The following is a 23,060-nucleotide window of genomic DNA, read 5'->3' as shown; positions in this document are numbered from 1 at the left end:
AATTATGAGGTTGTGTGTATAATTTCTGTACTGCAATAACTTATTTATAATGTGGGATGCTAACAGCTTAAGGCCCATTATTCATAAGTTCAAGCCTGACAAGCAAAACCCGCATGTTCAGAAATTAATATAAAATTCATCGTGACTCAGAATGATAAACCAATTTCATCATTGTGCATAGAAACCTTTTCTGCATATTTTAAAGTCAAGATAAATTTTCTGAATCCGAATTCAGTGATTTCCAAAAATGGCATCCCTATGTCATTTTAGGAAATTCCACTCTCTTTAGTTAAGAAGTCCAACTTATCTTTCGCCAAATTTAACTCTTTAAATTCAACTATCTCAACGGAAATTAGAAATCCATTACTTGTGTAACCCTCAATGGTTCAGGGATACAGCTAGCCGTGGGCTCACAACTCCTTATGACTTGGAACAACAATTTCCGACTTACCCATCGAATCATGGTAAGAGCGCCTACCAACATCGCCCCATGATTCCCTAGGTATCACTGATAGTGCCTACAAGAATCAGTAGGTTTTGGTTAGCGTACAGTACGGTCCCTTCATCCATATATCCCGATCGAATCAACAACAATTGGTACATCGAGAGTCGTTCGAGATTCGATAACTATGCAATACATCTTGAAGATCAAATAGTTACATCGCATGTGCTACTATGAAACCAAGTAACCCAAAGCACATCATGTACTCTGACCAGAGATTTGTCACACTAATATCTCCTCAGATCGCATAGGATATCCACACTCGCAAGCGTGTGGTGAATCCTTGACAACAAAGCATTGACTCCTATATGTGTCGTAACTGTACCCAATCTCGACACCTAATGACCCTCATAGAGTCCGTAAATGAGTCAAAGTATAGTACTAACATATAGAGTCTCCATGATGTTTCAAGTAGTAAGGACTAATGGTGTACAACCAAAACCGCGGACTTTATCCACTCAATTAATGATAACCACTTGGAAAGTCCGAATAGGGTAGTTCGATCATCCATCATATGAATATCTATTTGCATGCTTCGAACATCTCTATGTTCTATACCAATGAAACGTGGTTCTAGGCATCAAAAAATGCTAGTCTCAATCTCGAGCGATCCTTATCCTTATTAGCGGACGGCTCAATTGACTAGGAACTGTTTAGAATATACAGTGATTATAAGATGTGTTTCATGATAGTAATTCAATTCTACTATCACATCTTACATGCACTCTAGTATATTCAAGGTCTTTATCTAAACATCGTATAGTACGTCACAACATAATAATATGATAAAAGATAAAGTAAATGCCAATATAAAAGCGTAAATTATATTAAACAAAGATTGTTTACACATAGAGTCACAAAAGCCCTTAACCACAAGTTGGCTAACCGGGCACCCACTCTTTCAATCTCCCACTTGCCCTAAAGCCAACTAGTCATACTACGTAGTCCCATTGATTCACGATGTTTGTCAAATAATGGTCATGGCAAGGGCTTAGTAAGTGGATCAGCGATATTGTATGCAGAGGCCACTCTCTCGACAGTGATGTCTCCTCTTTCCACGATCTCCCGGATGATGTGGTATTTCCTCAGTATGTGTTTGGATCTTTGATGAGACCTTGGTTCCTTTGCCTGAGCAACGGCACCAGTGTTGTCACAGTACACCGGGACTGGACTAACATCTTCAGGAATTACGCCCAACTCTTGGACGAAATTCCTCATCTAAACGGCCTCTTTAGCAGCAGCTGATGCTACAATGTATTCTGCCTCAGTGGTGGAATCCCCTGTGGTGTCCTGCTTGGAACTCTTCCAAGAAACAGCACCGCCATTGAGCATGAATACAAATCCAGAGGTTGATTTTGAGTCATCCACGTCACTTTGGAAGCTAGAGTCTGTATAGCCTTCCAATTTCAATTCTCTTCCCCCGTAAAACATGAATATATTCTTAGTCCTTCTTAAGTACTTAAGAATATCCTTCACAGCATTCCAATGAATTTGACTGGGATTGGCTTGATATCTGCTCGTGACACTCAGAGCATAGACCACATCCGGTCTGGTAGATATCATCCCATACATGATACTCCCTATGGCTGACGCATATGGTATGTGTGTCATTTTCTCTATCTATTTGTCAGTCTTGGGAGACATAGACTTGGATACTATTAAAATCCATGACACATAGGTAGATGTCCTCTCTTGGAATCATCCATAGAAAACCTTTTCAATATGGTGTCGATGTAGGTTGCTTGAGTGAGTCCTATCATTCTCTTAGATCTATCTCTATATATCTGTATTCCTAGAATATAGGATGCCTCACCTAAGTCCTTCATCGAGAATCTACCTTAAAACCATATCTTTGTTGACTGCAGCATCCCTACATCATTCCCAATGAGTAGAATGTCATCAACATAAAGTACTAAGATTGTCACAGCATCCTTAACTACTTTCTTGTATACGCACGATTCCTCCGGGTTCTTGATGAAACCAAAGTCCTTTATTGTTTCATCAAATTTTTGGTTCCAACTTCTTGATGCCTTTTTGAGACCATAAATTGATCTCTGAGGCTTGCATACCTTATGCTCGCTTCCCATGGATGTGAATCCTTCGGGCTGCATCATATAGATCTCTTCCTTAATGTTTCCATTAAGAAATGCAGTCTTCACATCCATTTGCCATATCTCATAGTCATACCAAGCTGCTATGGAAATAAGGATTCTTATGGACTTGAACATTGCGACTGGTGAAAAAGTTTCATCATAGTCAACACCTTGTCTTTGAGTATAACCTTTTGCTACCAATCGTTCCTTGTAGGTCAGTACCTTACCATCAGGCCCAAGTTTTCTTTTGTAGATCCATTTACACCCTATAGGAACAATTCCATCGGGAGGATCTACTAAAGACCAAACTTCATTTGCAGGCATGAAGTCTATTTCAGACTGCGTAGCTTCAAGACATAAGTTCGAATCAGCATCTGAAATTGCTTTTTTGAAGTTTCTTGGATCACATCCAATGTCGGGTTCACTTTGATCCCCTTCAAGAAGAAGACCATATCGAATAAGAGGTCTAGAAGTCCTTTCAGATCTTCTAAGAGGTGTCGTGTCAATTAATGGTTCCTGAGGTGTAGGATCGTTATTTTGTATCTCGGGTTCTTCTCAAATTTCTTCGAGTTCCATCATCTTGTCTTTCTTATCAAGTAAGAACTCCTTCTCCATGAAGCTGGCATTCCTAGAAACAAACACTTTTGTTTCAGAAGGATGATAGAAATAATATCCGATCGATTATACCCTACAAAATAACATAAAGTGGATCGACTATCCAACTTATCTCCCACTGTCTGCTTCACGTAAGCAGGACATCCTAAAATCCTCAAGTACGAATACTTAGGAGTTTTGCCATTCCATAACTCGTATGAAGTTTTATTCACTGCTTTAGTATGTATATTGTTTAACAACAATAATGTTGTTTCGAGCGCATAGCCCCAAAACGAAGGTGAAGCTCAGTGAAGCTCATCATAGATCGAACCATTTCCAACAGAGTTTGATTACGACGCTCCGAAACACCATTAAGTTGAGGTGTAGCAGGAGGAATCCACTGAGAGAGAATCACATTATCTTTTAGATAGTTCAAAAACTCGGTACTTAAGTATTCTCCTCCTCGATCCGATCGAAGTGCTTTAATATTCTTACCTAGCTTGTTTTCTACTTCAGCCTTGAATTCTTTGAACTTTTCAAATGATTCAAACTTATATTTCATCAAATATAAATACCCATACCGGGAATAATCATCAGTAAAGGTAATGAAGTAGGTGTGATCAAATTTAGTACCAATACTAAATGGGTCGCAAACATCTGTATGGATCAAATCCAATAGATTTTGACTACGCTCAGGTTTTCCCTTAAATGGAGTTTTAGTCATTTTTCCTTTTAGGCAGGATTCACAAGTATGTATAGAGTTTATATCAGACATATCAAACATGCCCTCTCCCACTAGCTTGTTCATCCTCTTTAAGGAAATATGACCTAACCTAACGTGCCAAAGGTTTGCAGGGTTATCACTATCATTTCTACTTTTATTGTTGTTGCCGGTTTATCAACATTTTTAACTGGAACGTCTTTTAATTTTAAGTTATATAGATCGTTTTCAAGTTGTCCATTTCCAATCAAACATTCATTCTTGTACATATGGCAAATCTCATTCGCAAAATTTCAATAAAAACCATCTCTATCAAGCATAGAAATATAAATAATGTTTTAATTAAATCTGGCACAAATGAAACATCTCTCAAAAATAGCTTAAAATTGTTTTACAAAATTTTAAACAAATGTCTCCCACAGTTTTGGCTTCAACTCTGGAACCATTCCCAAGCCTTAACTGGGTCTTACCCATCCTTAGCCTACGACTTCTTGTCATCATCTGCAACTCTTTGCAAATGTGAGATCCACATCTGGTATCCTATACCCAAGAAGTATTAAGTGATACATTTATTTTAATATAAAATATATCCTTTGCAGTTCGTAACTGCTCGATATATTCTTTGCTGTTGCGCTTCCAGTAACCGGGTTTCTTGCAGTGATGGCAAACTTCTTTAGACTTGTCCAGCTTTTCATGTAACATTTGGCCTTGATATCATGGTCCCACCATTTCTCTAGTTCGGCCAACCTTTTCGAAGTTACATCAGTCGGGGCTGTTTTCGGAGGAGCCTTTTCTAGCACGTAGAAAATCTTCTCCGAACTCAGGACAATCTTAACTTACGGAACCAATCCGTATAGTTTGCGCCAGTCATTTTATTTTGTTTGAGAATAGAAACATGTGGATTACTCGAATTCATCATAATGAAATACTGAGGTGAAAGCAGATAATTATCAGTGATTGCTTAATTAATTTACTAAGACATAAAATAAGGCGATATTAATTTTATGAATTACACTCCCACTATTTTAACGATTTCACCACCCTCTAGTGAAAACGAGAAACTGGTTTCCTTAGTGGGATCATGGAGTCCAATTGACAAATCATAGTCCTGAATAATATCAGCCAACCATAATTTTCAAAAGGTAGAGCCCAATTGCTTCCAAAGCAACCCCCATGTTTTTTTTACCTCATGTCCAATAAGGGACCAATAATATGACGCCGTTTATTGTGACATGTCTAGATGACCCATCAATATTAAGTTGTGATAGACGGTCGCCATGTGGATCCCCAATAATATGAGCCAATCTAATGGGAGGTCCACCCAACTTATAACGTGTGTCGATCCAATGTACAGCTTTCCGACCAACGCCCCCCCCCCCCCCCCAATAATATGAGCCGGACCATGCCCGCGGGTAGCATCTCATACATTGATCGTTGATGGAAGGTAGAAACATTTAAACAATATTTAAATTTCCTTTTGTTAATCTTGATATCAATTTTAAATCATATTTAAAATGAGGGATTGTAATTTTGAAAATTGTCTCATCATTTAAAAATTTGTATGCTTGCGGGATTCATGCAATTTAGTCTAAACATGCATACAACAATAATATCAAATATTATATAAAGGATGATCGATGCCTAGATCTTATCGACCCGTGGTTGCCAATCACGAGTCTAAGTCCAATCCTAGGTGATATGCAAGTATGCAATGCAATCCTATTTCATTGAGCTTTCAATTTACATTTCTTCGGTCTTTATTGTCTGCTGGGCCCACCATTGTCTTCAAATCTTTAACTCCCACTATTTCTAATAAATTTCGATGACAAGTAGGGATACATATTTAAGGGTGGGAACGGGCCATAAATCAGACCCACTTTTATTACAAATGATAAATCAATTTGGGCTATAAACCAAACCCATTAATAAAACCCAACAACAATAATAAAAACCAAATGTAAACAACCTAACATACACCTACAAAATTGATCATGGCAATCGATCATCCTCTTATCCAATAATTAATTAAATAATTAAATCATTGGATAACATGGAATGGAAACATAATTAAAAAGATAAAATCAAATTTTATCTAATATAATCATAAGATAATATCTTATCATCAATTGTACCAAAATAATTAATTTTGTAAAATCTAATTTAACGGATAAAATTTATAAATTTTCCAAAAATTCAAATTTATCCAAAAATCAATTTTAAAAATTTTGGGTTCAAACAATTTTGACCCAATGCCTCGTGGACTAATCAAAACAATTTTCGATCGGACCAAAAACTTAAATTTCAAAAATTTAAAATTCTTTAAAAAAATAAATTTTTAATTTTTCGGGCTACTCGGGACGTTCCCGGGCAGCCCCGCCCCCATGTGGGGCAGGGCAGCCCCACATGGGGCCTGGGCAGCCCGTCGCTGCCCTGGGCAGCGACGGTCACTGCCCTGGATCGCTGCCCGTGTTGCCCATAAAATTTAATTTTAAAAAATTTTGTTTTGTTTTCTAAAAACCGAGGCCAAATTTTTTTACAATCGATAAATTTTAATCGTTTGATCTGAGAACAACCTGGCTCTCTGATACCACTATTGGAACACGTTTTCAGATCAGTCAGATCTGATACCCGGAGCAGCGAAAGTTTAAAAATTTTTATTTTCTGATCTGGAACGATTTCAGATCATGGGCATCAAATCCTTACGATTAAAATTAAACAAGTAAAATAATAATAACAATTATAATTTTACCTCTTCAAGCGATGGCTTGATCTATTGACTTCAACAGTTTAAATCTGCTCTTGTTGTAAATCCCAAGAACTGATGACTCGCTCGATCAACTCCTGAATTAGGTCCATGAATAGAAAACTAAAACCCTCTGATTGATTGCACTAGAAATCAATCAGATGTTTATCGAAGAGATTTACAGATTTTATCCGTCAATTCAGAATATAATATTCCAAAAATCACAGACTGAATTCTCTCACAAAAGGGAGACAGGATTTTCGAAAAATCCTCTTGAGACCCTCTCAAGATTTTCAAAAATCCTTTTTTAATTATGAGGTGGTGTGTATAATTTCTGTACTATAATAACTTATTTATAATGTGGGCTGTAACAGCTTAGGGCTTGGCTGCCCTACTGCCCCACGTGGGGGCGGGGCTGCTTGGGAACGTCCCGGGCAGCCCAAAAAATTAAAATTTTTATTTTTTCCAGAATTTTAAATTTTTTAAATTTTAGTTTTTGGTTCGATCAAAAATTGTTTTTGATTGGTCCGCGAGGCGTCGGATCAAATTGTTGAGTCCGAAATTTTTAAAATTGATTTTCGGATAAATTTGAATTTTTGGAAAATTTATAAATTTTATCCGTTAAATTAGATTTTATAAAAATTAATTAATTTGATACCACTGTTGGAACACGCGTTTAGCAACATCGCCCCATGATTCCCTAGGTATAACTGATAGTGCCTGCAAGAACCAGTAGATTTTGGTTAGCGTACAGTACGGTCCCTTTATCCATATATCCCGATCGAATCAACAACCATTGGTGCATCGATAGTCGTTCGAGATTCGATAACTATGCATTACATCTTGGAGATCAAATAGTGACATCGCATGTGTTACAAGGAAAACCGAGTAACCTAAAACACATCATGTACCCTGACCAGAGATTCGTCACACTAATATCTCCTCAGATCGCATAGGATATCCACAATCGCAAGTATGTGGTGAATCCTTGACAACAAAGCATCGACTCCTATATGTGTCGTAAGTGTACTCAACCCCGGCACCTGATGACCCCAATAGAGTCGGTAAACGAGTTAAAGTACAGTACTAGCATATAGAGTCTCAATGATGTTTCAAGTAGTAAGGACAAATGGTGTACAACCAAAACCGCGGAATTATCCACTCAAATAATAATAACCACTTGGAAAGCCCGAATAGGGTAGTTCGATCATTCATCATATGAATATCCATTTGCATGCTTTGAACATCTCCATGTTCATTACAAATGAAACGTGGTACTTGGCATTACAAATGCTAGTCTCAATCTCGAGCGATCCTTATCCTTATTAGCGGACGACTCAATTGACTAGAAACTGTTTAGAATATACAGTGACTATAAGATGTATTTCATAATAGTGATCTCTCTTTATTCACTATCTCATCTTACTTACACTATAGTATATTCAAGGTCTTTATCAAAACAATAATAGTATATCACAATATAATAATATGAAGAAAGACAAAGAAAATGCCATTAATGAATGTAAATTATATTAAACAAAAATTATTTATACATAGAGTCATAAAAGCCCTTAGCCACAAGTTGGCTAACCGGGCACCCACTCTTTCAATCTCCCACTTGCCCTAAAGCCAACTAGTCATACTACGTAATCCCATTGCTTCGCGATGTTTGTCAAACAATGGTCCTGTCAAGGGCTTAGTAAGTGGATCAGTGATATTGTCTGTAGAGGCCACTCTCTCGACAGTGATGTCTCCTTTTTCCACAATCTCCCGGATGATGTGGTATTTTCTCAGTACGTGTTTGGATCTTTGACGAGACCTTGGTTCCTTTGCCTGAGCAACGGCACCAGTGTTGTCTCAGTACACCGGAACTGGACCAACAGCTTCAGGAATTACGCCCAACTCTTGGACAAAATTCCTCATCCAAACAGCCTCTTTAGCAGCAGCTGATGCTGCAATGTATTCTGCCTCAGTGGTGGAATCCACTGTGGTGTCCTGCTTGGAACTCTTCCAAGAGACAGCACCACCATTGAGCTTGAATACAAATCCAGAGGTTGACTTAGAGTCATCCACGTCGCTTTGGAAGCTAGAGTCGGTATAGCCTTCCAATTTTAATTCTCTTCCTCCATAAACCATGAATATATTCTTAGTCCTTCTCAAGTACTTAAGAATATCCTTCACGGCTTTCCAATGCATTTGACCGGGGTTGGCCTGATATCTACTCGTGACACTCAGAGCAAAGGCTACATCCGGTCTGGTAGATATCTTCCCATACATAATACTACCTATGGCTGACGCATATGGTATGTGTGTCATTTTCTCTATCTATTCGTCAGTCTTGAGACACATAGACTTGGATAGAGAAACTCCATGACACATAGGTAGATGTTCTCTCTTGGACTCATCCATAGAAAACCTTTTCAATATGGTGTCGATGTAGGTTGCTTGAGTGAGTCCTATCATTCTCTTAGATCTATCTCTATAGATCTGTATCCCTAGAATATAGGAGGCCTCACCCAAATCCTTTATCGAGAATCTACCTGATAACCATATCTTTGTTGACTGCAACATCCCTACGTCATTTCCAATGAGTAGGATGTCATCAACATAAAGCACTAAGAACGTCACCGCATCCTTAACTACTTTCTTGTACGCGCACGGTTCCTCCAGGTTTTTGATGAAACCAAAGTCCTTTATTGTTTCATCAAATTTTTGGTTCCAACTTCTAGAATGCTTGTTTGAGACCATAAATTGATCTTTGAAGCTTGCATACAATATGCTCGCTTCCCATGGATGTGAATCCCTCGGGCTGCATCATATAGATTTCTTTCTTAATGTTTCCATTAAGAAATGCAGTCTTCACATCCATTTGCCATATCTCATAGTCATACCATGCTGCTATGGCAATAAGAATTCTTATGGACTTGAACATTGCGACTGGTGAAAAGGTTTCATCATAGTCAAATCCTTGTCTTTGAGTATAACCTTTTGCTAAAATATCACAATATATGAAAAATACTCAAAATTCCACGCACACACACTACACACCGAAGTGTGTGTGAGAGAACGTCGGCGCGGGCGCGCTATGGAATGGCACGGGCGCGCTTGACGTGCGCAGGAATGGCGCGGGCGCACGACTAACAGGCGCGGGCGCGCTGGCGTTTACAGGAGCGCGAGCGTGCCTTGGCTTCATTTTTGACCTTCATTTTCTTTACTTTCTTGACCTCCTTTGCCCTCAATAAGGTTACAACATCCTCCAAATTGATCTTCAAGTTCTCCAACTTGATTCCCATGGATTCCAAACCCTTCAATTCGCAATGCAAAATTATGGACCAAATCTTGGAACAATATGAATCGTCGAGCACCTCCTAGGTTCATATCAGACTCCCTTTCTTCAAAAAAATTTGTCCTCAAATCTTGCCCTTTATCTACAAAAACCAAGAAAAGATTAGAAACGTTAAAAATATTTTTCACAAGCAACAATGTACTTTGCTCACTCAAAACTATATCAAGAATCATGAAATATCTCATGTACAAAGTAAACACACCAACATCATTAGCATGCAAAAACATGATTAAAATTCCATTTAGCAAGACAAAGATCAAATTCCTCCCCTTCTTAGACCTAGTTAACCCCAACACAAAGTTTATAGATAAATACAACCATTGCTTTCTAGGAATAAGAAACAATGCACTTGAAATATGCCACTCACAACTCCCCTCAACATATCTCTTCATATGCAACCACAACAAATATTCATGCAACTTATTCATTAACTTTATACTACATGCTCCCACAACAAGTAACTTATTCAATAACGAAGATGGAATAAAAGTGTTGCTCGTCTTAAACAAACACTTATTGCTCACATAGAATTTCTCAAGAGTTTCATGCAAACATAACTCAAACACATATTTCAAATCATTATCCAATGCATATAACTCATTAACATTCTCAATCCATAAAAACTTTGTAACCAAAATAGATAAGAACTCATACCTTTGTGTTAGTATAGTAACTACCTCATATTCCTTACCTCGTTGGCATTGGATCAACTCTTCACCAACAATTCTAAATCCTTGAGAACTTACACCACAATCAACAAGTTCTTTTGTACGAAAAACATTCAACTTTCTAACATGTTCATGACCCAAAAACTTCATATCCAACATGATTAACATAACTCTATAATGTTCAACATGCACTTTAAAATTTTTTCTATATACTAAGATATAATCAAAGCATATCACAACAAAGTTATCCATAGATGCATGCAAAACACAACCCATCAATCCCATGAAAGTATTACGCACATTAGTTAGCCCAAAAATCAACAATAACCAATCAAGCAAATAGGACTCACCACCTATAATATTCTTGCACAATTGACTCACATCAATACAAACCAACTTATCAAATTTTATAGTATGCACAAACACAAAAGACTTGATATCAAGATTTGAAATCAAAGAATAATTCATAGCTAACACTTTCTCAAATCCTTCAACAAAGTAATTAAATCCATGCAACATTTAATTGAGTTCATACCTTTGGAAGTTGACATTGGATTTGTAGTTTAAACTTGAATTTAAACCATACCTCTCGAATGGAACAACTCTCAAACCTCTAACCTCACTTTGTGTGTGACCAACTTCACATGGATCCAACATGTTGTATCCTCTTTACTTCTTCATCAACACATCATCAAAATCCTGCAAAGAAGAACAAACAATACTCGGGATTGAACCGGCTAAATCATGATAATGAGATAAAACATCTTTGTACAAAAGTACTATAGGGATTTTATTCATTTGAACAAAATTTTCATTCTCACAATTTTGGACCATAATATTTTCTTTTTTTATTGGTCTATTTCCTCTCTTTTCTTTCCTCTCTTTTTTTCTCTCAAGGTCCATCTCACTCTTTTGCACTCTCTTTCTTTCGGCCTTAATTATTTCTTTTTCTTTTTCTTTTTCTTTTTCTTTTTCTTTTTCCATGGCTATCTCACTTTTTTTATCACTCTTTTTTTCAGCCATATCACACAAATTTTCAACTTCCAATTGATCCTCAAAAAATTCTTTTGGACTCAATTGAATAGCAAAATTACAAGACTCATCCAACAAAGTACTAGTCTCGCCTGGAACATCAATAGGACTTTCATCTATCACAAGAACATTAGATGACCCCTCAACACATACAGACTTACCTACCACTTCACATTTAGATTCAACACTAATATTACTATCAACCACACCATGTACAATAGAAGAGTTTTCATCAAGCCATTCACCTTCCACCGCACAAATTTCAACACTCTCATCAATAATCAAGGAAGTTTCATCCTCAATTTTCTCAACTACTTCTACTTCAACTTTTGACTCAACCTCCACTACAACATTAGATTCAATCTCTACACGAGAATCCGCCACTTTCATCATAGCCTCCTTAAAACATTGGCTCATATCATGCTTATCTTTTCTATGATACCATAAGCATGCAATATCAAAGGTACTAGAATTTGAAAGTTTAGATGTACCTTGATGTTCATGTTTGGGAGATTCACCGTGATTAGGAGCAAAACGTTTCCGCATAGCTCTCTTCATCTCACCCCATGTAGAAATAGGACGCAATCCACGTCTTTCCCTATTTTCATCCAATCTATCCCACCAAGTGCAAGCATAGTCGGTAAACTCTTTTACAACAAGTTTAACCTTCTTAGCTTCAGATAGATCACGACCATCAAATATATTATCTACCCTTTCCTCCCACTTCAAATACAATTCCGAATCTGAATAACCATCAAACGATGGAATTTTATTTTTCTTAAACATATCCAAATAATAATTAAAATTTTTTTCTCCACGACAACCATCATCATCTTTATACACATCAATTTTTCTCTCTCTCCTACTCCCATAATCAAACCTCCTTTCACTCTCCCTATACCCATTGAATTTCCTTTCAAACATTGTACCTGCAAGAAAAAGGTTAGTAGTAAAATATTCCTCACCCAAAATCTCACAAATCACTCCAAAGAAAATCACTTAGGCACTCTTTTTTTTTTCACTCAAAATTTGGAATAGCTTTATGCTTTGTTGTTTTGACTATCAAACTCAAAAGTTTAAAAACTTGTAAACATTTGTCAATCAACTCACGTAGATTGCACAAAAACAAGTCAAGAGACTTATGAATATTGAAAGAAACTTGGCACCTCAAAACTCACAAGATACAAGAAATTTTGACCACAAGTTATTTTGCTTCCTCTTTTCTTTTTTTTTTTTGACAATTTCGATCTCTACTTTTTTTTTGACCGATTTCAAATCACTTTTTTTTTTCGAATTTATAACTTGTAGCACAATACACGAGACTTGGGTAACAAGTTTGAAAGAAATGACACAGAATTTTGATATGAGATAGATAACGAACGAAGAACAAAGAATGAAGAACGAGGAAGAAGAAAGAATATAGATTAAAGAAGGATACGACTTACTTGAATCAAAACCTTAAGCTTTGATACCAAATGATATGAATCTTATGTATGAAAGGCAACACGATTTCAACGAATCGCACCTCAATTCGATAACAAAAGAATCAACGAATTTTCCCTATCTTTGAAACAAGTAAGTTTGCAAAATCCACCTCTAGTTGAACCTGTAACTAGCAACAGATAATTGCGAAATAAACAATCGATCTCAACGGGACCTTCAAAGGAACCTTCTTTGACAACCCACAAACATAATCGATCGAAAAATGCCACAAAGTTATTAAACTTTGATAAGTTTGATTTTGACAAAGCAAAAGCTTCAATAAAATTCTAGAGAGAATTTTAGACTGATAAAAATCAATAATATGAACTATGTTAATTCGTTATTAAAATAATGAATGTTTGATGTATTTATAATACAACTACAAAATAATAAAAGATCACGCAAAATATTGCAGAATATATCTAAAGATATCAAAGATATCTCCTAAAAGCTTCCTAATAAACTTAAAAGACTCAAAATATCACAATATATCAAAAATACTCAAAATTCCACGCACACACACTACACGCCAAAGTGTGTGTGAGAAAACATCGGCGCGGGCGCGCTATGGAATGGCGCGGGGGCGCTTGACGTGCGCAGGAATGGCGCGGGCGCATTGGTCTCTCACAGATGATGGCGCGGGCGCGCGTTTACAGGAGCGCGGGCGCGCCTTGGCTTCATTTTTGGCCTTCATTTTCATTACTTTCTTGACCTTCTTTGCCCTCAATAAGGTTACAACATCCTCCAAATTGATCTTCAAGTACTCCAACTTGATTTCCATGGATTCCAAACCCTTCAATTCGCAATGCAAAATTATGGACCAAATCTTGGAACAATATGAATCGTCGAGCACCTCCTAGATTCATATCAGCGTGTCCACTGAAGGTTCTTGAGGTGTGGGATCGTTATTTTGTATCTCAGGTTATTTTTGAATTTCTTCGAGTTCCATCATCTTGCCTTTCTTATCTAATAAAAACTCCTTCTCCATGAAGGAGGCATTCCTCGAAACAAACACTTTTGTTTCAGTAGGATGATAGAAATAATATCCGATTGAATTCTTCGGATATCCTACAAAATAACATAAGGTGGATCGACTATCCAACTTATTTCCCACTGTCTGTTTCACGTAAGAAGGACATCCCCAAATCCTCAAGTACGAATACTTGGGAGCTTTGCCATTCCATAACTCGTATGGAGTTTTATTCACTGCTTTGGTGTGAACATTGTTCAACAACAACACCGCCGTTTCAAGTGCATAGCCCCAAAACGAAGGAGGGAGCTCAGTGAAGCTCATCATAGATCGAACCATGTCCAACAAAGTTCTATTGAGACGCTCCGAGACACCATTTAGCTGAGGTGTCATAGGAATAGTCCACTGAGAGAGAATCTCATTCTCTTTTAGATAGCTCAAATACTTGGTACTTAAGTATTCTCCACCTCGATCCGATCGAAGTGCTTTAATACTTATACCTTGTTTTGTTTCTACTTCAGGCTTGAATTCTTTGAACTTTTCAAATGATTCAGACTTATATTTCAATAAATATAAATACCCATACCTAGAATAATCATCATTCAAGGTAATGAAGTAGGTGTGACAAAATTTAGTACCGATACTAAATGGTCCGCAAACATCTGTATGGATCAAATCCAACAGATTTTGACTACGATCAGGCTTTCCTTTGAAAGGAGATTTAGTCATTTTTCCTTTTAGGCAGGACTCACAAGTAGGTAGAGAGTTAATATCAGACATATCAAACATGCCATCTCCCACTAGCTTGCTCATCCTTCTTGAGGAAATATGACCTAGCCTAGCATGCCAAAGGTTTGCCGGGTTTTGACTATCATTTTTCCTTTTATTTAGGTTACTCGGTTTTCCTAGTAACACATGCGATGTCACTATTTGATCTTCAAGATGTAATGCATAGTTATCGAATCTCGAACGACTCTCGATGCACCAATGGTTTTTGATTCGATCGGGATATATGGATGAAGGGACCGTACTGTACGCTAACCAAAATCTACTGGTTCTTGCAGGCACTATCAGTGAAACCTAGGAAATCATGGGGCGATGTTGCTAAACGCGTGTTCCAACAGTGGTATCAAAGTAATTAATATTTATAAAATCTAATTTAACGGATAAAATTTATAAATTTTCTAAAAATTCAAATTTATCCAAAAATCAATTTTAAAATTTATAACACGCGTTCTCTGATCACACGGATGTGATACCCGGAGCAACGGAAGTTTAAAAAATTTTGTTTTTCGATATGGAACGATTCCATATCGTGGGTATCAAATCCTAACGATTAAAATCTTGCAAGTAAAAATATAAATTCACAATTAAATATTTTTACCTCTTCAAGCTAAGGCTTGATTATGGACTCCAACAGAATTTAATCTGCTCTTCTTGTAAATCCCGGGAACCGATGACTATCACGATCAACCTCCGAAATTAAGTCCATGAATAAAAACTAAAACCCTCTGATTGATTGCACTAGAAATCAATCAGATGTTTATCGAAGAGAATAAACAGATTTGATCTGTCAATTCAAAATGTAATTTTTCACAAAAATTACAGACTGAATTATCTCAAAAAGGAGTAGAGGAATTCGAAAATTCCCCTTGAAATATTATGCAGTATTTTTGAAAATTGCAAGAGTGAATGCTATGTAATTTTCAAACACTACACATGTATTTATAGATAATTTCTAGACTAGATTAAGTTATAATTGTATTAGGACACTAACTCCTTAGGGCCCACAATCCATAACTTAAGCCCAACAAGCCAAGCCTGTTATTATAGAAATTAATATAAAATTCATCGTGACTCCGATTGATAAACTGATTTTACCTATGTGCACAGAAACCATTTCTGCATCTTTTAAAGTCAAGATAATTTTTCTGAATCCGAATTCAGTGATTTCCAAAAGTGCCCATCCCTATGTCATTTTAGGAAATTTCACTCCCTTTTAGTTAAGAAGTCCAACTTCTCTTTCATTAAATTTAACTCTTTAAATTTAACTATCTCAACGGGGTTTAGTAATCCATTACTTGTGTGACCCTCAATGGTTCAGGGATACAGCTAGCCGTGGGCTCATAACTCCTTGTGACTCGGAACAACAATTTCCGACTTACCCATCGAATCATGGTAAGAGCGCCTAGAAACATCGCCCCATGATTCCCTAGGTATCACTGATAGTGCCTGCAAGAACCAGTAGATTTTGGTTAGTGTACAATACGGTCCCTTCAACCATATATCCCTATCGAATCAACAACCATTGGTACATCGAGAGTCGTTCGAGATTCGATAACTATGCAATGCATCTTGAAGATCAAATAGTGACATCGCATGTGCTACTAGGAAACCATTTCTTAAAGCACATCATGTACTCTGGCCAGAGATTTGTCATACTTATATCTCCTCAGATCGCATAGAATATCCACACTCGCAAGTATGTGGTGAATCCTTGACAACAAAGCATCGACTTCTATATGTGTCGTAACTGTACCCAATCCCGACACCTGATGACCCCAATAGAGTCGGTAAACGAGTCAAAGTACAGTACGAGCATATAGAGTCTCAATGATGTTTCAAGTAGTAAGGACTAATGGTGTACAACCAAAACCGCGGACTTATCCACTCAAATAATAATAACCACTTGGAAAGTCCGAATAGGGTACATCGATCACTCATCATATGAATATCCATTTGCATGCTTTGAACATCTCCATGTCCATTACCAATGAAACTTGGTACTTGGCATCACAAATGCTAGTCTCAATCTCGAGCGATCCTTATCCTTATTAGCGGACGGCTCAATTGACTAGGAACTGTTTAGAATATACAGTGACTATAAGATGTGTTTCATAATAGTGATCTCTCTTTATTCACTATCTCATCTTACTTACACTATAGTATATTCAAGATCTTTATCAAAACAACAATAGTATATCACAATATAACAATATGAAGAAAGACAAAGAAAATGCCATTAATGAATGTAAATTATATTAAACAAAGATTATTTATACATAGAGACATAAAAGCCCTTAGACACAAGTTGGCTAACCGGGCACCCACTCTTTCAATCTCCCACTTGCCCTAAAGCCAACTAGTCATACTACGTAATCCCATTGCTTCGCGATGTTTGTCAAACAATGGTCCTGGCAAGGGCTTAGTAAGTGGATCAGCGATATTGTCTGTAGAGGCCACTCTCTCGAGAGTTATGTCTCCTCTTTCCACAATCTCCCAGATGATGTGGTATTTCCTCAGTACGTGTTTGGATCTTTGATGAGACCTTGGTTCCTTTGCCTGAGCAACGGCACCAGTGTTGTCGCAGTACACCGGAACTGGACCAACAGCTTCAGGAATTACGCCCAACTCTTGGACGAAATTCCTCATCCAAACGGCCTCTTTAGCAGCAGCTGATGCTGCAATGTATTTTGCCTCAGTGGTGGAATCCGTTGTGGTGTCCTGCTTGGAACTCTTCCAAGAGACAGCACCGCCATTGAGCATGAATACAAATCCAGAGGTTGACTTCGATTCATCCACGTCGCTTTGGAAGCTAGAGTCGGTATAGCCTTCCAATTTCAATTCTCTTCCTCCATAAACCATGAATATTTTCTTATTCCTTCTCAAGTACTTCAGAATATCCTTCACGGCTTTCCAATGCATTTGACCGGGGTTGGCTTGATATTTGCTCGTGACACTCAGAGCAAAGGCTACATCCGATCTGGTAGATATCATCCCATACATAATACTACCTATGGCTGACGCATATAGTATGTGTGTCATTTTCTCTATCTCTTCGTCAGTCTTGGGACACATAGACTTGGATAGAGAAACTCCATGACACATAGGTAGATGTCATCTCTTGGACTCATCCATAGAAAACCTTTTCAATATGGTGTCGATGTAGGTTGCTAGAGTGAGTCCTATCATTCTCTTAGATCTATCTCTATAGATCTGTATCCCTAGAATATAGGAGGCCTCACCCAAATCCTTCATCGAGAATCTACCTGATAACCATATCTTTGTTGACTGCAACATCCCTACGTCATTTCCAATGAGTAGGATGTCATCAACATAAAGCACTAAGAACGTCACCGCATCCTTAACTACTTTCTTGTACACGCACGGTTCCTCCGGGTTTTTGATGAAACCAAAGTCCTTTATTATTTCATCAAATTTCTGGTTCCAACTTCTTGATGCTTTTTTGAGACCATAAATTGATCTTTGAATCTTGCATACCTTATGCTCGCTTCCCATGGATGTGAATCCCTCGGGCTGCATCATATAGATTTCTTCCTTAATGTTTCCATTAAGAAATGCAGTCTTCACATCCATTTGCCATATCTCATAGTCATACCATGCTGCTATGGCAATAAGGATTCTTATGGACTTGAACATTGCGATTGGTGAAAAGGTTTCATCATAGTCAACTCCTTGTCTTTGAGTATAATCTTTTGCTACCAATCGTGCCTTGTAGGTTAGTACCTTGCCATCAGGCCCAAGTTTTCTCTTGTAGATTCATTTACACCCTATTGGAACAATTCTATCGGGAGGATCTACTAAAAACCAAACTTGGTTTGTATGCATTGAGTCTATTTCCGACTGCATAGCATCAAGCCATAAATTCGAATCCGCATCAGAAATTGCTTCCTTAAAGTTTCTTGGATCACATCCAATGTCGGGTTCACTTTGATCCCCTTCAAGAAGAAGACCATATCGAATAGGAGGTCTAGAAGTCCTCTCGGATCTCCTAGATGTAGGCGTGTCCACTGAAGGTTCTTGAGGTGTGGGATCGTTATTTTGTATCTCAGGTTCTTCTCGAATTTCTTCGAGTTCCATCATCTTGCCTTTCTTATCTAATAAAAACTCCTTCTCCATGAAGGTGGCATTCCTCGAAACAAACACTTTTGTTTCAGTAGGATGATAGAAATAATATCTGATTGAATTTTTCGGATATCCTACAAAATAACATAAGGTGGATCGACTATCCAACTTATCTCCCACTATCTGCTTCACGTAAGCAGGACATCCCAAAATCCTCAAGTACAAATACTTAGGAGCTTTGCCATTTCATAACTCCTATGGAGTTTTATTCACTACTTAGGTGTGAACATTGTTCAACAACAACACCGCCGTTTCAAGTGCATAGCCCCAAAACGAAGGAGGGAGCTCAGTGAAGCTCATCATAGATCGAACCATGTCCAACAAAGTTCGATTGCGACACTCCGAGACACCATTCATCTGAGGTGTCATAGGAGGAGTCCACTGAGAGAGAATCCCATTCTCTTTTAGATAGCTCAAAAACTCGGTACTTAAGTATTCTCCACCTCGATCCGATCGAAGTGCTTTAATACTTCTACCTTGTTTGTTTTATACTTCACCCTTGAATTCTTTGAACTTTTCAAATGATTCAGACTTATATTTCATTAAATATAAATATCCATACCTAGAATAATCATCAGTAAAGGTAATGAAGTAGGTGTGACCAAATTTAGTACCGATACTAAATGGTCCGCAAACATCTGTATGGATCAAATCCAATAGATTTTGACTACGCTCAGGCTTCCCTTTGAAAGGAGATTTAGTCATTTTTCCTTTTAGACAGGACTCACAAGTAGGTAGAGAGTTAATATCAAACATATCAAACATGCCCTCTCCCACTAGCTTGTTCATACTCCTTGAGGAAATATGACCTAGCCTAGCATGCCAAAGGTTTGCCGGGTTTTGACTATCGATTTTCCTTTTGTTTGTTGTTACCGGTTCATCAACATAATCAAATGGAACGTCATTTAATTTTAAGTTATATAGATCGTTTTTAAATTGTCCATTTCAAATCAAACATTCATTCTTGTAAATATTGTAAATCCCATTCGCAAATTTTCAAGAAATATCTTCTCTATCAAGAATAGAAAAAGAAATAATGTTTTAATGAAATCTTGGTACAAATAAAAACATCTATCTCAAAATATAGCTTAAAATTGTTTTTGCAAAATTAAACAAATGTTTTCCATAACTTTTGGATTCAACTCTGGAACCATTCCCGAGCCTTAACTGGGTCTCACCCATCCTAAGCTTACGACTTCTTGTCATCATCTGCAACTCATTGCAAATGTGAGATCTACATCTGGTATCAAATACCCAAGAAATAATATTAAGTGAAACATTTATAAAATATATCCTTTGTAGTTCGTAACTACTCGATATACATTCTTTGTAGTTGCGCTTCCAGTAACCGGGTTTCTTGCAGTGATGGCAAACTTATTTAGACTTGTCCATCTTTGCATGTAACATTTGGCCTTGAGATCATGGTCCTACCATTTCTCTAGTTCGGCCAACCTTTCTGAAGTTACATCAGCCGGGGCTGTTTTTCGGAGGAGCCTTTTCTAACACTTAGAAAATCTTTTCCGAACTCAGGACAATATTAACTTATGGAACCATTCCGTATAGTTTGCGCCAGAAAGTTTTTTTTTTTCGAGAATTGAAACATGTGGATTACGAAGATTCATCATAATGATATACTGAGATGAAGCAGACAATAATCGATGATTGTTTAATTAATTTACTAAGACATTAAATATGGCGAAATTTATTTATGAATTTCACTCCCACTATTTTAACGATTTCACTACCCTCTAGTGAAAACGGGAAACTTGTTTTCTTAGTGGGAACATGGAGTCCAATTGACAAACTATAGTCCCGAATAATATCAGCCAACCATAATTTTCAAAAGGTAGAGCCCAATTGCTTCCAAAGCAATCCCCATGTTTTTACCTCATGTCCAATAAGGGCCCAATAATATGACGCCGTTTATTGTGACATGTCAAGATGACCCATCAATATTAAGTTGTGATGGACGGTCGCCATGTGGATCCCCAATAATATGAACCAATCCCATGGGAGTTCCACCCAACTTACAACATGTGTCGATCCAATGTACAACTTTCCGACGAATGGGCCCTCCCAATAATATGAGCCGGACAGTGCCCGCGGGTAGCATCTCATACATTGATCGTTGATGGAAGGTAGGAACATTTAAACAATATTTAAATTCCCTATTATAAATCTTGATATCAATTTGAAATCATATTTAAAATGAGGGATTTTTAATTTTCAAAATTCATCTCATCTTTTAAAGTTTGTATGCTTGCGGGATTCATACAATTTAGTCTAAACATGCATACAACAATAATATCATATATTATATAAAGGATGATCGATCCCAATCACTAATCGACCCGTGGTTGCCAATCACGAGTCTAAGTCCAATCCTAGGTGATATGCAAGTATGCAATGCAATCCTATTACATTGAGCTTCCATTTTACATTTCTTCGGTCTTTATTGTCTGCTGAGCCCACCTTTGTCTTCAAATCTTTATCTCCCACTAATTCTAATAAATTTATAATAAATTTCGATGACTAGTAGGTGATACATATTTAGGGGTGGGAACGGGCCATAAACCAGACACACTTTTTATTACAAATGATAATTCAAATAAGGCTATAAACCAAACCCATTAATAAAACCCAACAACAATAAAATCAAATGTAAATAACCTAACATACACCTACCAAATTGGTCATGGCAATCGATCATCCTTTTATCCAATAATTAAATAATTGGATAACATGCAATGGCATCATAATTAAAAAGATAAAATCAAATTTTATCTTATCCTTTCATAAGATCATATCTTATCATCAATTGTACCAAAATAATTAATTTTATAAAATATAATTTAACGGATAAAATTTATAAATTTTCAAAAAATTCAAATTTATCCAAAAATGAATTTTAAAAATTTCGGACTCAAACAATTTGACCCGACGCCTCGTGGACCAATCAAAAACAATTTTCGATCGGACCAAAAACTAAAATTTCAAAAATTTAAAATTCTGGAAAAAATAAAAAAATTTAATTTTTCGGGTTGTTTCAAAAACCGAGGCTAAAAATTTTGTACAATCGATTAATTTTAATCGTTTGATCAAAGTTTACGACCTGGCTCTGATACCACTGTTGGAACACGCGTTCTCTGATCAAACGGATGTGATACCCGAAGTAGCGGAAGTTTAAAAAATTTTATTTTTTGATATGGAACGATTCCATATCGTGGGTATCAAATCCTAACGATTAAAATTGTTGCAAGTAAAATAATAAACACAGTTAAATATTTTAATTATTCAAGCAAAGGCTTGATTATGGACTCCAAAAGAATTTAATCTGCTCTTCTTGTAAATCCCGGGAACCGATGACTATCACGATCAACCTCCGAAATTAAGTCCACGAATAGAAAACTAAAACCCTCTGATTGATTGCACTAGAAATCAATCAGATGTTTATTGAAGAGAATAAACATATTTGATCTGTCAATTTAGAATGTAATTTTTTACAAAAATTACAGACTGAATTATCTAAAAAAGGAGCAGAGGAATTCAAAAATTCCCCTTGAAATATTATGCAGTATTTTTGAAAATTGCAAGAGTGAATGCTATGTAATTTTCAAACACTACACATGTATTTATAGATAATTTCTAGACTAGATTAAGTTATAATTGTATTAGGACACTAACTCCTTAGGGCCCACAATCCATAACTTAAGCCCAACAAGCCAAGCCTGTTATTATAGAAATTAATATAAAATTCATCATGACTCCGATTGATAAACTGATTTAACAATGTGCACAGAAACCATTTCTGCATCTTTTAAAGTCAAAATAATTTTTCTGAATCCGAATTCAGTGATTTTCAAAAATGCCCATCCCTATGTCATTTTAGGAAATTCCACTCCCTTTTAGTTAAGAAGTCCAACTTCTCTTTCATTAAATTTAACTCTTTAAATTTAACTATCTCAACGGGGTTTAGTAATCCA

Source organism: Henckelia pumila, chromosome 1, assembly GCF_033568475.1.
Source record: "Henckelia pumila isolate YLH828 chromosome 1, ASM3356847v2, whole genome shotgun sequence".
Lineage (NCBI taxonomy): Eukaryota > Viridiplantae > Streptophyta > Magnoliopsida > Lamiales > Gesneriaceae > Henckelia > Henckelia pumila.
Note: the sequence above shows the minus strand (reverse complement) of the source record.